At 38.5% G+C, this 16402-nt stretch overlaps 1 long non-coding RNA gene across 1 annotated transcript; it reads left to right on the top strand.

The window, feature by feature from the left end:
* Positions 1 to 3657: 3657 nt before the first annotated feature.
* Positions 3658 to 7133, top strand: LOC128105857 (uncharacterized). Its single transcript, XR_008216519.1, has 4 exons — positions 3658 to 3746; positions 3830 to 3890; positions 6958 to 6986; positions 7077 to 7133. It is a non-coding gene; the product is annotated as an uncharacterized LOC128105857 (long non-coding RNA).
* The last annotated feature ends 9269 nt before the right edge of the window (positions 7134 to 16402 follow it).

Raw genomic sequence — 16402 nt, 5'->3', positions numbered from 1 at the left:
TTTAAAATAGTGGATGACATAAAATTGTGCCTTCAGGGTTGGATTTATTTCATAAAGTTGATTCTTCCTGCAGAAACTAAATTTGTTATGTGATGATTATACTCAGTTATGTCAAGGAGAAATTTTTTCCTTATGGTCATTGGGTTATTTCAAGGTCCTCATTTGAGAAGATAATGTGGACATATAATCAACTAATCTGCCAACAGAAAGAATTTTTGATTCCATAAAAGACGCTCAATTGTGAAGGAAAAATGCAACTATTTTGCTCAATTCAATGAAGAAAATTAATTATTTCCACATTATTGTCCAATATGCTTAATATATATATATATATATATTGGGAATTGAATTAATATAGAGAATTAAACAGATTCAAGACACTATAGTTTCCCTTTTACACAATGTTAGGTACTTACTGAAGTAGGAGTATGTTCTGAAGACATTTTTAATATTTTAAACCTACATAAATCTGTATAGTCAATATCTACTCTATGTTGAGAAATCAAGAACTGAGAATTTCAGAGGGAAGCCTAATATGCTATAGTAATAGAACACAAAACAAGTAAAAAGCAACTGTTTTAGTTCAGATAGGTGCATTTTGTCATAAAGAAAACACATGGTACAGAGAGATATTTAGGTAAGATTGTCGTTAATACAGGGTAGGAGTGAGAATGGTATTTTGTCATCAGAGATCAAAGTATGAAGCCTAACATGTTTTAGAAGATGAGGGAGTGTCCACTCAGTAACTGTCAAATAGGATGGCATTACTGTACATATAGAATAGTGGACAACATATTCTCATAACGTTTAAAATTCTTGAATGACAAGAAAGCAAGATATGCTTATTCTATTAAACATGCAAAAATGTGAAATGGTGTTTGGGGAAGATTTCTGTTCATTGAGAAACATTTGCAAAATATTAAAACTGCATAATGGTCTAATGTTATTGTCTAAAGGTAACATAGGAAATAACTTGTCTGCTTATCATTTTGATCCAGATTTACCATCTATAAGAAATTAACAAAATATGTCAGTTTTGTTTGTTCACTTTTCCCGAAATTAAGCACAGTCTGCCTTCTTCACTACACAATCAGCATGATACAATATGAATGCTTTTAACATAATACATATCTCCTATAAAGCCTAACCACAGAAATAATGTCATTGTATAACACCTCATGATTAATATTAATCATGTCCTAGAGGAATGGCCTTACTAAAGATGTGAACATTTGTGTGATTAACATCCTCCAACTTTATTAAGAAGAACAAATTAGTTTTATGCATTGTAATATAAAATAATTACTTTTATTGATACATACACATCAGGCATTACTCTGTCTATGGATGTTTTTCCTCTATTCTATATTTCTTGTATGTAATTGGGAAATGAAAGACTTAAACTTGACTGTGTATATAAGATTCTCCATTCAAATACCATGGTTTTTGATATATACTGCATATATTCTCATGAACAATTTTCTTAAAGTCCAATATCATGATATGTTCAGAAATAGAAAATAAGACCTTTTGAAATTACACTACTAATATCATGTGACAGAGTGTCTTTTACCTTAATCCACTGCAGAAAGCTGCCCAGTCATCCAACATAGGAAATGGTCCAGAAGAAAATGAAATAATTCAAGGTAAGAGTCATCATGAAGAGACTTTATGTAAGACAAATGCTGGTATGTTGTGCTACCAAAAGAAATCACTGAATAAATTTACACTTAAATAAAAGACAACAAATGTGGTAATAAGCCCCATATGTTAATAAGCATGTGTGATGTGTAAAATTGAGATAGTCCCAGAAGGATCTCTGAGTTCTCTTCTACCTGAGATACCTAAGGTGCCCCTTTGTCCATTGACTCAACTAGGTATAACTGAAGGTTTCATGTTTAGCAAAAGATGTCTAATTGGGGCTTTATCTCCTCTTTTATTTGGAGACTCCATTTGGATTTATTTTATATGCATATGTATTTAGAAATCTTCTACAGTAGTATGTTTCCATATGGTTTTTCATGTGGACTTTAGTAAATTGTCCATCCCCATATTCCTACCCTAACCTCTCACTTGCATCGCCCTTCCCCCCACTGTCTCTCTACAATTATATATTCTATTTCCCTTTACTTGAATGATTCTCGCAAGCAGTCCCTTACTTGATGCAGAGTCTCTGTGGTTATATGGATTTTAGCACACATGTTGAAGACTTAAATGCTAACACTCACATATAAGGGAAATTATACAGTATTTGACGTTTGGATCTGGGTCTCCTCATTCGTGATGATTTTTTTCTAGCTTCATACATTTATATGTAAATTTCCTAATTTCCTTTTTTTGATAGAAGCAAAACACCCCATCGTGTAAGTTCACCACATTTTCATTATATATTTGCCAGTTAAAGGACATCTAAACTGTTTCCTAAATCAGGCTATTTTAAATAGTCAATAATGAGCATGTATGAGCAGGTATTTATTGTAGTAGGATATAGAGTCCTTTGGGTATATGCCAGATAGATGTATAGGTGGCTTTAGAGAAGGATTAGTAGCCAGCTTCCTGAGAAAATGCCAGAGTCATTTCCTTAATGGCTGTAAAAGTTTACATTCTCATCAGTAATGAGCATGTGTTCCATTTTCGTCATATCCTCACAAGCATGAGTTGTCATTTGCTTAATTGAACTTTGCCCTTTGGACAGGAGTAAAATGAAATCTCAAAGTACTTTTGGTTTGCATTCTCCTGATAAAGAAAGATGATGAGCATTTTTTCAAAAGTTTGTCAGCAGTTTGTGTTTTATCTTTTAAAAATTGTCTTTGTATCCTGAACACCATTATCATTGGGTTAGTTGTTTCCTGGGAGTCCAATTTTTCTTCTTTATGTATTTTAGATACTAACTGTACGTTAGAGGTTTGAATGATTAAGTTCTTTTCCTAATATGTAGCCGGATGATGGTGTCCTTTGCCATAAAGAAGCTTTCAGTTTCATGTGGTCCTATTTACTAAATTTGGGTCTTAGTGCTGTGTTACAGGTGTTCTGTTGAGAAGTCTTTCCTGTACCAGTGAGTTCAAGCCTGTTAAAAACTTTTTCTTCTGTCATATTCAGGGTATCTAGTCTTATTTTGAGATTCATGATCCATTTGGAGTTGAGTTTTGTTCAGGGTAATAAATACTCCTATGTGTATTCTTCTTCATGTATCCATGAAGTTTGGTAATCTCCATGTATGGAGGCTATTTTTTTATCCAGTGTGTATTTCTAGTTTCTTTATGAAAAATCACATATTCATAGGTGTTTTGACATTAATTTGATTTCATTGATCAACATGTCTATTTTGATGATAGAACCATGATGTTTTTATTACTCTAGTTCTGTAACAAAACATGCAATCTGGGATAGTGATTTCTCCAGTGTATTTTAGTATTGAGAATCTTCTTAAATCTATCCAAGATTTTTTTGTATTTCCATATGAACCGGAAAGGCTTTTTGATGCTCTTGTGGTTGTTTTTTAAATTTCACTGAATTTTGATGGAATTAAATTGAATCTATAGATTTCTTTTGATATATTTCAGTATATTTCTTGTCAGCTGCTTTCCTAACCAGTAAAATAATAGACGTTTATTTTGAAAGACGGGAATAGAACTCATTGCCCTCTGATGCCTTCATAAAGGTAAGTTTGGAATTCTCATTGTGCATAAGATTGACTATACTTTCTTTTTCTTTCAGTTTGGGCTGAAAAATGTCCACATCCAGAGGTAAATGCCTTTTAATATTTATATTGAATAATTATATATTGTTGAAATCCAAAATATTGATTAAATGTCTCTTTTCAAAATAGCTGAGGGATGATTGTCATCTAGTCTCCAGATCCAAGCCTGAAACACAGCAATCTCAAACAGGTAAATTTTGTAAGTCACTTTCTCCTGATCAATTTATTCTAATAAATTTCAAATATACACAGTCTTCCTGATGCCAATTATATCTTGACTATAATGTGGAAGGTTTTGTCATAATCAATGCAAACTCACTAGTGTCATGCATGCTTCAAAATTATTACATTGACAACATAAAACATTTAGAAATGTCAGCTCAGCTTCATGTTTAATACTCATGTTGGACTGCCTTATCATTTCCAGTGTGCAATTAGTGAATTGTAGAAGTCAATCATGAGACTAATGAGACTGCCCCAGTGTGTGACCATAATTTCTTGATGGATCTCAGAATGCATACCTACACACATAGCTATCTGTAAGGATAAGGCAGAAACTTATTTGAGCTCAGAGATTATGATCTGGACTGGACAAACAGCAATGTACAATATCTTCAGAAAAGAAAATCGATTTTTGTGTTGCTCTAGAACTCATAGCACATTGCTTCACTTCACTCATGTTGCATTGTAATTTAATTACAAGGAATAGGAAATGCATTTAGAATTCTTATCTACAATCTATTTCAATAACACAGCATACACTATCATATAGTGGAGCAGTCATTGACAATCCCAAAGCTTACGTAGATATCTTGCCATAGGAAACTTGCAGCTTCATGTGGTCCCATTTATTAAGTGTGGGTCTTAGTGCCTGTGCTACAGGTGTCCTATTCAAAAAGTCTTTTCCTGTACCAATGAGTTCAAGCCTATTACACACTTTCTCTTCTGTTCTATTCAGTGTCTCTGGTCTTATTTAGAGATCCTTGATTCATTTGGAATTAAGTTTTTATTTAGGGTAGTAAATACAGATCTCTGTGCAGTTTTCTCCATGCATCAATCAAGATTAGTTCACTATCAGGTGTGGAAGATGTTTTTTACCCAGTGTATATTTCCAGTTTCTATATGAAAAATCATGTGTCCATCGGTGTGTGGACCTCCATTTGGTGTTCAGTTTGATTTCATTGATCAACATGTCTATTGTGATGCTAGAACCATGCTGTTTTTATTAGTCTACCTCTGTAACAAAACATGAACTCTAAGATAGTGGTTTCTCCATCCTCTTTTCATATTAAGTATTCTTTTATCTCTATTCAGTGTTGTCTTTCATTATTTTGTTTTTTTTATTCAAAATTTTATTTTACATACCAACCACAGATCCCCATCTCATCCCTCTTCCGACTCCCCTCCAGTATACCCCCAGCCCCTCCTCCAAAAGTGTTAGGTCTCCCAAGGGGAGTCAGCAAATCCTGGTACATTCAGTTGAGGCAGGATCAAGCACCTCCACACTGCAGCAAGGCTGAGTGAGGCATCCCACTATAGGTAATGGGCTCCAGATTGCCAGCACATGCACCAGGTATAGATCCTGATCCCATTACCGGGGGGCCTTCAAACAGACCAAGCTACACAACTGTCTTCCATATGCAGAGGGCCTAGTCCAGTCCCATGCTGGTTCCACAGCTGTTGGTCTAAAGTTCCTGAGTTCCTACAAACATGGTTTAGTTGTCTCTGTAGATTTCCCTACATAATCTTGACCCCACCCCCCTTGCTCATAGAATCCTCTTCCCTCTCTTCTACTGGACTCCCAGAGCTCAGCCTGCTGCTTGGTTGTAGATCTCTGCATCTGCTTCCATCAATTACTGGATGAAGGCTCTATGATGACAGTTAGGGAATTCACCAATCTGAATACCAGGGTAGGCCAGTTCAGGCACCCTATCCCTTTTGCCAGTCTTCTAATCTGGGGTCATCCTTGTGGATTCCTTGGAAATTTCCCTAGCACCAGGTTTCTCCCTTACCCCATAATGTCTCCCTCTATCAAGATATCTCTTTCGTTGCTCTCCCACTCTGTCCCTCCCCCAGCTCAGCCATCCCATCATCCCCTCATGTTCTCATGCTCCATCTCATCCCCTTTATTGCCCCCCATCCCCACTTTACTCATGGAGATCTCCTCTGTTTCTCCTTCCCATGGCAATCCATGTGTCCCTCTTAGGCTCCTTGTTTCCTAGCTTCTTTGGAGCTGTGCGTTGTAGTCTGATTATTTTTTTTCTTTACATCTGGTATCCACTGATGAGTGATTACATATCATGTTTGTCTTTCTGAGCCTGGGTTACCTCACTACAGGAGTCTTGCCTGCTGGCCTACAACTGGGGCTGCAATGGGTGGGGGTAAGGAGGCTTGGGTTGTGCCTCTGAAGCAAAGTGACTGGCTGGGAGTACAGTAAGTCACCTCTTGGTCCAGTGGGAGCCAGCCAAGTCTGTGTCTCAGGGAACAGCTATGGTCTTGGGGGGTGGGTGGATTTGGGAGAGCAAGTGGGACTTGTAGATAACAGAGTCTTATGTGAAGTGGAGGTAGTTAGTTCTGCCTGCAGGAGACTTTCCAACTGGCCTGAAATTGGGGCTGCAATGGGTGGGGGAACGGGGGCATGGGTTGTGCCCCTGGGCCTAAGGCCTAGAGGCTAGGTGACTGGCTGGAAGAGCAATGACTCACCTCTTGGTTCAATTGGAGCTAGCAGAGTGTGTGTCTCAGGGAGCAGCTGTAGTCTTGGTGTGGTGGGTAGACTTAGAGGGACAGAGTAGGACTTGTGATTAAAGGATCTGATGGGGTGGTGGGAATCAGACCTGCCTGCAGGAGTGTTGCCTGCTGGCCTGTAACTGCGCCTAGGAGAACAGGGACTCACCTCTTGGTCCAATCTGAGCTGGTGGAGTCTCTCCATTCTTTTGTTTGGTTTTTTATTTTTTTATTTTTATTTTTTGGATTTCCATATGAACCTGAAAGGTGTTTAGATGCTGTTGTGGTTGGTTTTTCTTTTTTTCAATTTTTCTGACAAATTATATTAGAATTCTGATGGCTCTTGCACTGAATCTTTAAGTTGCTTTGCTAATTTTCGATATATTTGTGTCAGCTTTTGTCCTAAGCAGTAAAATAATAGGAGTTTATTATGAAAGAAGGGAATGAAATCTCACTGCCATCCTAAGCCTACATAAAGGTAGTTTTGGTGATCTCATTGTGCATGAGACTGACTCTACATTTTTCTCTTTCAGTTTGGGCTGAAAAATGTCCACACCCAGAGGTAAATGCTTTTTAATATTAATATTTAATAATTACATCTTGATTGAAGTCCAAAATATTGATTAAATATCTCATTTCAAAACCCATTCAGCAGAGGGATTATTCTCATCGAATTTCCAAACCCAAGTCTGAAACACAGCAATCTCAAACCCAAGTCTGAAACACAGCAATCTCAAGCAGGTAAATTTTGTAAGTCACATTCTCCTGATCAAGATATTTTAATAAATTTCAAAAGCACAATGTCTTCCTGATGCCAATTATATCTTGATGATGGTGATGATAGAATTTGACATACGCAATGCCATCTGATAGTGGCATACATGCTGGAAAATATATTACATTGGAAATATAAAATATTTGCAAAATAAGCTCAGCTTTAATGTTTAATACTCATGATCTAAGGCCTTATCCTTTCCAGTGTGCAAACTCTCTGTTTATTAGTTACTTATAGAAGTCAATCTTGAGACTAATGAGATTTCTCCAATGTCTGACTATGATTTCTTGATACCTGGGTCTCAGAATGAACACCTGTCGTACTCAAAGTTACCAGAAAGGGCAAAGCAAAAACAAAAACATATGTGAAATCAGAGATTCTGTTCTGCACTGGACAGCCAGCAGTATACCACATCTTCAGGAAAGAAAATCAGGTTTTGTTTTGTTCTAGAACTTATAATGTTTATCTTACCTTCATCTGTACTGCACTGTAATTTAGTAACAAGAAATAGGAAATGTATTTAGAATTCATATCTATAATTTATTTCAATAACACTATTATATGGTGGAGTGATTACTTAAAATCCCATAACTGGTATACATATCTTGCCATAAAGAAGCTTTTAGCTTCATGTGGTCCCATTTATTAAATGTAGATCTTAGTGCCTGTGCCACAGGTGTCCTATTCAGAAAGTTTTTTTCCTGTACCAGTCAGTTCAAGCCTATTACACACTTTGTCTTCTGTCTTATTCAGGGTCTCTGGTCTCATTTGGAGATCCTTGATCCACTTGGAGTTGAGTTTTATTCAGGGTTAGAAATATAGTTCTCTGTGCATTCTTCTTGAAGCCATAAAGTTTGGTGAGCACCATGTATTGAAGCTGTTTTTTTCCAGAGTGTCTTTTTAGTTTCTTTATCAAAAATAGTGTCCATAGGTGTGTGAACTTATGTTTGGTGTTCAGTTTGATTTCATTGATCAACACGTATACTGTGATGCTAAAACCATGATGTTTTTATTACTCTAGACCTGTAAAAATCATGAAATCTGGGATGGTGGTTTCTCCAACTCTTTTTGTATTGGGATTTGTTTTACCTCTCTCCAGGGTTTTTTCTTTGTTCATTTGTTTTTATTTCTATGTGTGGAGCTGAAAGGCTTTTTCATGCTGGTGTGGTTATTTTTTTTTTCAATTTCTCTGACTAATTATGTTGTAGTTTTGATGAGGATTACATTGAAACTATAGATTGCTTTTAGAATGTTTCAGTCATTTCTGTCAGCTGTTGTCCTAACCAGTAAACTAATAGGTGTTTATTTAGGAAGAAGGGAATAAGAACTCACTGCCATCCAAAGCCTATATAAAGTTACTTTTGTAGTTCCCATTGTGAAGGAGATTAATAAATTTATCCTTTTTCTTTTAGTGTGGGCTGAAAAATGTCCTCACCCAGAGGTAAATGACTTTGAATATTTATATTAAATGATTAATATTTATTGAATTCCAAAATATTAATTAAGTATCTCACTTGAAAATCCATTCAGCTGAGGGATTATTCACGTCCAATCTCCAAACCTGAGTCACTACCACACCAGTCTCAACCAGGTAAATTTTGTATGTCACATTCTTCTGATCAGTTTATTTTATTACATTTCAAATGCACACAGACTTTCTGATGCCCATTATATCTTGATGATGGTGATGATAGGGTTTGACATAAGCAATGCCATCTCACTAGTGGCAGACATGCTTCAAAATCATTCACAAGGACAATATGAATTATTAGTAAATGTAAGCACAGCTTCAATGTTTAATACTCAGGTTCACTCACCTTAACCTTTCCAGTGTACAAATTCCCTGTTTATTAGTGACTTCTATAAGTCAATCATGAGACTAATGTGACTTGCCCAAAGTTTGAACATCATTTCTGGACACCTAGGTCTCAAAACGCACACCTATAGTAAAGCTCCCTGAAAGGTCGGGGCAGAGACGTGTTGAGCTCAGAGATTCTGTTCTGGGCTGGACAAACAGCAATATACCACCTCTTCAGAAAAGAAAATCAATTTTTGTGTTGTTTAAAACTCATAGTGCACTGCCTTCCGCCATCTGCAGAGCATTGTAATTGATTTATAAGGAATAGGAATGGCATTTTAAAACCATATCTATAATCTATTTCAATAAATTAGGGTACACTCGCATACGGCAGTTCAGTCACTGAAAATCTCATTACTTATATGCACATCTTGTTTGCTTTTACACCTTTTCATTTCTCTGTACTCTATTGTCTGAAACTCATCTCTCTGTGTTTATATCAGTAAAGAAATCATGTCTGCAATGGCTTACTTACTTTCAAAACTTCAGAATCACACAAAGTAATTAAAAGAAAACAGGAAACAAAAGCAAATGAGATCTTTGGATCTTAGAATAACCTTGAATATAGTTCCTACATGTCAAGGAGAAAAACGGATACAACTGTAACAAAGTGGGTTCAAGTTGAAGTCGAAAAGAAGAGTTTAAGCATTATCTTAAGCTAGGGTAGCTACAGCAATACCCATTTTTCTTGGGAAAAAAAATTATGTACAGTACAGAATGACTCCATGTGATAAAGTGAGTCATAAAAGAGCAATTTGTCAGGCTGTGGTGCCTTTAATCCCAACACTTGGGAGGCAGAGGCAGGCAGATCTCTGTGAGGTCAACAGCAGACTGGTCTACAGAGTTAGTTCCAGGAAAGGCTCCAAAGCTACACAGAGAAACCCTGTCTCGAAAACCAAAAAAAAAAAAAAGGAGCAGTTTCAGTGAAGAGCAAAAGCATGTTATCCTGTTCACAGAAAAATGTGTGTTAAACCAAGTACCATTTGGGGGAAGTGAACAGTGAGTTACTTAAGTTACTCTTGCAAGGCAAAAATAGTTTTCAGGATGAAAGTGTTATTTTCCACAGTTCCTTCATATGTGGATGTAAGCATATAGGTCATTTATGAGTTTCCTGTGAAAGACCCCCGAAGGTAGTCTTCCCTCTGGAGAGACCCTCGCCCAGAGATCACACCGAGACCACAAGTCAGATGCAAACAGCAAGAGGCTTTATTCCGGAACACGGGTACCCGGGGCGACACAGTCCCTCCAGAGGCTGAAGAGACTGGCGCGCAGACGGGCTGGAGTGGAGGGTTTTTATAGGGTCGGGCAGCGGAAGGGCGGGTACAGAAGCAGGAAGCATGGTTTACAGGGTTCTGATTGGACGATTCGTATGAGGCCAGGTTCAAACTCAGGACAGCTCGTGGTTTTTCCCCGAGCTCGACACGCCTGCTGACTTGGCTCTCATCCAGGGTACAAGTTGTTTTTCTGACCTTTAGTTCCCTGTTCTGGGGCCAGGTGGCCGACCGCAGACACCCCGCTCGTTCCTGCGCCCATGTCTTCCAACTGAACCCTCCCCGTACTCCTCAGGCCCTGCTCAAAATGGCGTCAGGCCAAGCAAGCATGCTGGGGCCCCTCAGCACCACCCCAGAAGAGTCCCGGGGTCCCGGCCTGCACCTCCCTGCAGGGCTCCCCAGTCCTCAGGCCGCGCCACCCCCACAGGGTCCCCGAGTCCCCAAGCTGCACCACCCCGGGGGTACCCGGGTCCCAGTTTGCACCGCCCGGAGGGTCCCCGGCTCTCGGCCTGCTCCATCCCGCAGGGCCCCGGGCGCCCGGGTCGCGGCCCGCACCACCCTCGCCGGCGGCGGCACTGGGCGCTGGCGCCGGGCAGCGGCGCCAATCGGGCTCGAGGACACGGCGGGCCCGGGCTGGGAGCCTGCGGTCTCTGCCCGCCGCGCTACGACGCGGGGCCCGGGCGCGCGGGCCGCTGCGGGGCGCGCATGGCGGGCGCGGGCGGCTGGCGCGGGGACGGGGATGCGGCCCGGCCTGCGTTGCCCGCGGCTCCGCTCCTGGAGGCCTTTCACCTGACAAATCATGTGAAGCATGTATGACTCAAAACTGGCCAATATGTAGTACCTGTCCAAGTGTTGATTTGTCTACAATTACAAGTTTTCTTGAGGATGTAAATATACACCTATACCATGTGGTTAATTGAAATAAAATATAAAAAATAAAACCCTAACTTTACATTATTTCTATTTTTATAGAGTATTATTTTGCCTAATTGTTGTTCATATTTTTTATGTAAAAGATATAATATTTTCAGAAGAAATACAAGAAGAAATAACAGAACTTAAAGTGGAAAATGAGAGAAGTTTTGATAAGAGTGCAGAAAATCAAGAATTTGTACGTAAAATTTAAATTTAAATTTCTCATTTCCTATTGTTTGCTTCAATGACTTTGCCATAGACCCACATGCTACATTTTAAACCACGTTATTCAGTCAAAAAAATTAATAATTGAGTAATAAAATGAAAGCATTTAATCTATTCTTAATTACAAAGTATTCTTAGAATCCCATGACATTGCTAAATATTTCCTTTGATGTATAGTAAGTAAATTTCTGATAATTGTAATTGCTCTATTTTTAATGTATTTACACAACTGGGTAAAGACAAGACTCAATGTGAATATCATGGATCAGATTTGAAGTAACAATGCATTCTTTATATTCTACATACCCTCTCTCCTGTGTACAATGTGTAAAGACTTTTAACCATTCTTCCATGCTGCCTTGTCAATCACTTTATGGTGTCCTTTGCTGCACAGAAGATTTTTAGTTTCATGGGGTCCCATTTATTACTTTGGTAATTACTTGTTTAAGGTGTCTGTACCAGTGACCTGCTCAGAAAGTATTTAGCTGTACCAAAGAATTAATCATTAATCTGTACCATTTGGGCCTTGTATTGAGATACCTGGATCAGTGGAAGCTGAGTTGTTTTTTTTTTAATTTATTTTAATTTATTTTGCAATACAATTCAGTTCTACATATCAGTCATGGATTCCCTTGTTCTCCCCCCTCCCGTCCCCCTCACCTTCCCCCCAACCCCCCCCCCATTCCCATCTCCTCCAGGGCAAAGCCTTCCCCACAGACTGAGGTCAACCTGGTAGACTCAGTCCAGGTAGGTCTAGTCCCCTCCTCCCAGGCCGAGCCAAACAAGCCTGCATAGGCCCCAGGTTTCAAACAGCCAACTCATGCAATGAGCACAAGATCTGGTCCCACTGCCTGGATGCCTCCCAAACAGATCAAGCCAATCAACTGTCTCACCCATTCGGAGGGCCTGATCCAGTGGGGACCCCTCAGCCATTGGTTCATAGTTCATGTGTTTCCATTCATTTGGCTATTTGTCCCTGTGCTTTATCCAACCTTGGTCTCAACAATTCTCGCTCATATAAACCCTCCTCATTCTTGCTAATTGGACTCCCAGAGATCCACCCAGGGCCTAGTCATGGATCTCTGCATCCAGATCCCTCAGTAGTTGGATGAGGTTTCTAGCACAGCAATTAGGGTGTTTGGCCATCCCATCACCAGAGTAGATCAGTTCGGGCTGTCTCTCGACCATTGCCAGCAGTCTGTTGTGTGGGTATCTTTGTGGATTTCTGTGGGCCTCTCTAGCACTTTGGGAAGCTGAGTTTTATGCAGGGTGAGAGATAAGGCTCTAACTTCATTCATCCACCTATAGTCCAATCTGTCCAATGTGACTGGCACCATTTGTTTTCTACAATGTGAATCGTTGGCCTCTTTTACAAAAATTAAGAGACTGCAGGACTGTGGGCTTATATGTGGGTCATTAGTTTTCTACCACCAATCAATGTTTGTTTGGGGGCCACTGCCATACTCTATTTATTATTTCAATTGGTTATAGTAACTTGAAATCTGGAATGGTGATGCTTCCATAAGTTTTTGTTTTGTTCTTTTTAGTTTGCTTTGTTTTTGTTTCATGGTTCAAAATTGTTTCAGCTATTCTTTGTCTTTTGTGTTTCTGTTTGGGAGTTAAAATTTCTTTTTCATTTTCTGTGAACATTGAACTGGAAATTTTATGTGGATCATGTGGTGTCCATAGATCGCTTTTATTAGGATGACCAGTTTTGCAATATTAACCCTACAATAATGATCACAGAAGGTCTTTTCAAGTTATTGTAACATCTTCAGTTTCTTATGTTCACTTTCTTACTGCTTTCATTGTAAAAGTTCCACTTTTTGGTTACATTTATCCTAATTCATTACACTTAGAGATTATTTGGAATAGTATGGTTTTCTTGATTTTATTCTCAGTGTGTGCAGTATTTTTAGGTAGGCTACTGATTTGGAGGCTCAGATTAAAACCTGTTACTTTGCTAAATGTATTTATCAGCCATTGGAGTTTTCTGGGCAAAATATATTGTTTTATAGAATCATATTATTACAAATGAAAATATTTTCACCTCTTGGTTCCTTTCTTGTATCTTCTCTTGTCTTACTCTTCTAGTTAAGACTTCTAGTACTATATTGAACAGAAGGAGGAAGCGTGGTCATCCTTGTCAGGTTCCTGATTTTAGAGGGAATGATTTGAGTGTTAACAATATGTTAGTTGTGTGTTTGCTTTTTATTGGCTTTATTATGCAGAAATATGTCCCTTTCATTCTTAGACTCTCTGAGATTTTTATCATAAAGTGATGATCAATATTGTCAAAGACCCTCTCTGTATCTAATGACATAATCATGTGCTATTTGTTCTTGAGTCTGTTTCTGTAATGGATGGTGTGAAAGTACTATCCTCTAAATTGAATTCATTAGATAAGTTCTTCCTATTTTATTGGTTTGTGCCCTCAGTTCAGTTATTTCCTGCAGTCTACTCCTCTTGGTGTACTTGTTGCAGAGCTTTCAGGTGTTCTCTTAAGTCTCTAAAATGAGATCTCTCAAAATTCATTATGAAGGCAGTTGGTGCTATGAACTTTCCTTTTAACAACACTTGCAATGTGTTCCATACATGTGAATATGTTGTGCATTCACTTTTATTGAATTTGAGGAAGTCTTTAATTTCTTTCTTATCTCTGCCTTGACCCAGTGGTAATTCACTAGAGAGTTGTTCTGTTTCCATGAATTTTTAGACTTTCTCTTGTTTCTGTTGTTGTTGAAATTCAACTTTAATCCATGTGGTTTGATAGGATGCAGGGAGTGTGTTTCAATTTATTTGTATCTGACAAAACTTGCTTTGTGACTGAATATGTTGTCAATTTGGAGAGTGTTCCATGAGGTGCTGAGAAATGTCTTCATTTGTGTTTGGATGAAATGGTCTCAGGAGCTCTGTTGGGTCCATGTGAGTCATAATGTCTATTAGCTCCAGTATTTGATTGGAATGGAATCAAAGACTCAGTGGTAAATCCATAAATGTATGGATATAGAATTTCAACCAAGAAGCCAAAATAATACAATGGAAAAAAGAAAGCGTCTCCAACAAATGGTGCTGCTTTAACTGAATGTTGACATGTAGAAGAATGCAAATAGATTCCTATGTATCATCTTGCACAAAACTCAAGTCCAGGTGGATCAAAGACATCAACATAAATCTATATACACTGAACCTGATAAAAGAGAAATTGGGAAATAATCTTGAATCCATTGGCACATGAGACAACTTTTTGAATAGAATACCAGTAGAGCAGACACAAAGGTCAATAATTAACAAATGGAGCCTCAAGCAACTGAAAATCTTTTCTAAGGCAAAGGGCACCATCAATGGAAAAAAATGACAGTCTACAAAATGAGATAAGATCTTCACCAACCTCACTTCTAAAAGAGAAAATAGTTCCAAAATATATAAACAAACACTCAGGAAATTACACATCAAAAAAAACAAATAACTCAATTAAAAACAGGATACAGATCTAATCAGAGAATTCTCAGTAGAAGAATCTCAAATGGCCAAGAAACAGTTACAATAGAGTCCATCTTACACCTATCAAGATGGCTAAGACCTAAAACCAAAGTGACAGCTCATGATGGAAAGGATGTGGAGCAATAGGAACACTTCTCTCTTGGTGGTGGAAGTGCAAACTTGTTCAACCACTTTGGACATCACTATGGAGATTTCTCAAAAAATTGAGAATCCATCTACCTCCAGACGCAGATTTAACAATCTTGGGTATATACCAAGGCATGCTTAATCATACCACAAGGACTCTTACACAACTGTGATCAGAGTTACTTTTTTCATAACATACCAGACCTCAATACAAGCTAGATGTCCAACAACACAAGAAACGACATAGAAAATATGGTACATTTACATAATGGAGTATTACTCATCTGTTAAAAAACTGACATCATTAAACTGGCATGCCATGTTAATATGCAATGCTTCATTGATACTCATGGAAAATTTGCCCTTTCTTAAACAAAAGGGAGGAGGAGTTGATGGGGGTTGGGAACAGAAAGTGAATGGAGGTGAGGGACTGAAAGGCAGGTGAAGAGAGGGCAGAAACTGTGGTTAGGATGTAAAACAAGCAAACAAACAAATAAATAAATAAAAGAATCGAAAACAAACAAAAACCAAAATCAAACCAAAAAAAGAAAAAGGAAAGAAATTTGCAGGCAAATGTGTGGAACTGGAAAAAATCATCCTGAGTGAGGTACCCAGAACCAGAATACAAACTTGATTGTGCCCTAGCTCAATTGTCATCAGACAGGCATCACCCAACACCTGAAGGAAACAGATGCAGAGACCTGCAGCCAAAATTTAGGCCTAGCCTGGGGGAATCCTGCTGAAGAATGGGAGGAAGGATTATAGGAGTCAGAGGGGTCAAGGACATCACATGAAAACCTGCAGAATCAACTAACCTGGGCTCATAGGAGCTCATGGAGACGGAAATGACATCCAGAGGGCCTTCATGGACTGACCTAGGTCCTCTGCATATAAGTGGCAGTTGGGTAGATCTTCCTTCTTGTAGTACTCTTAAAAGTGAAAGCAGAATTTTTCTCTAATTATTTTGCTGGCTTTAGGGATCTATTCTTCATACTTGGGTCCCTTGCCAAGCCTTAAAGCAAGCATGTGTGCTTAGTCTTGTTGGAACTTGTTATGCCATGTTTTGTTGATATTCATGGGAAGCCTGCCTTTTTATGAATAGAAACTGAGTAGTGCATGGGGGACAGTGTAGAGAGAGACACAGGAAGTAGAGGTGGGGTGGAAAGCTGTGATTGGGATGTGAAATGAATAAATAAATTTAAAATAAAACCAAAAAGTTGTAATTAACATGTAGTGAATATTTACTATATGCTGTGATATTAAGCCCTGAATATTACAGATCAGGAGGGCAACCAACAGAATTT

This window comes from Peromyscus californicus, unplaced genomic scaffold (assembly GCF_007827085.1).
Source record: "Peromyscus californicus insignis strain IS unplaced genomic scaffold, ASM782708v3 Scaffold_9__1_contigs__length_137607984, whole genome shotgun sequence".
NCBI classification, from domain to species: Eukaryota; Metazoa; Chordata; class Mammalia; order Rodentia; family Cricetidae; genus Peromyscus; species Peromyscus californicus.
This window is presented reverse-complemented; position numbering and strand designations above follow the sequence as displayed.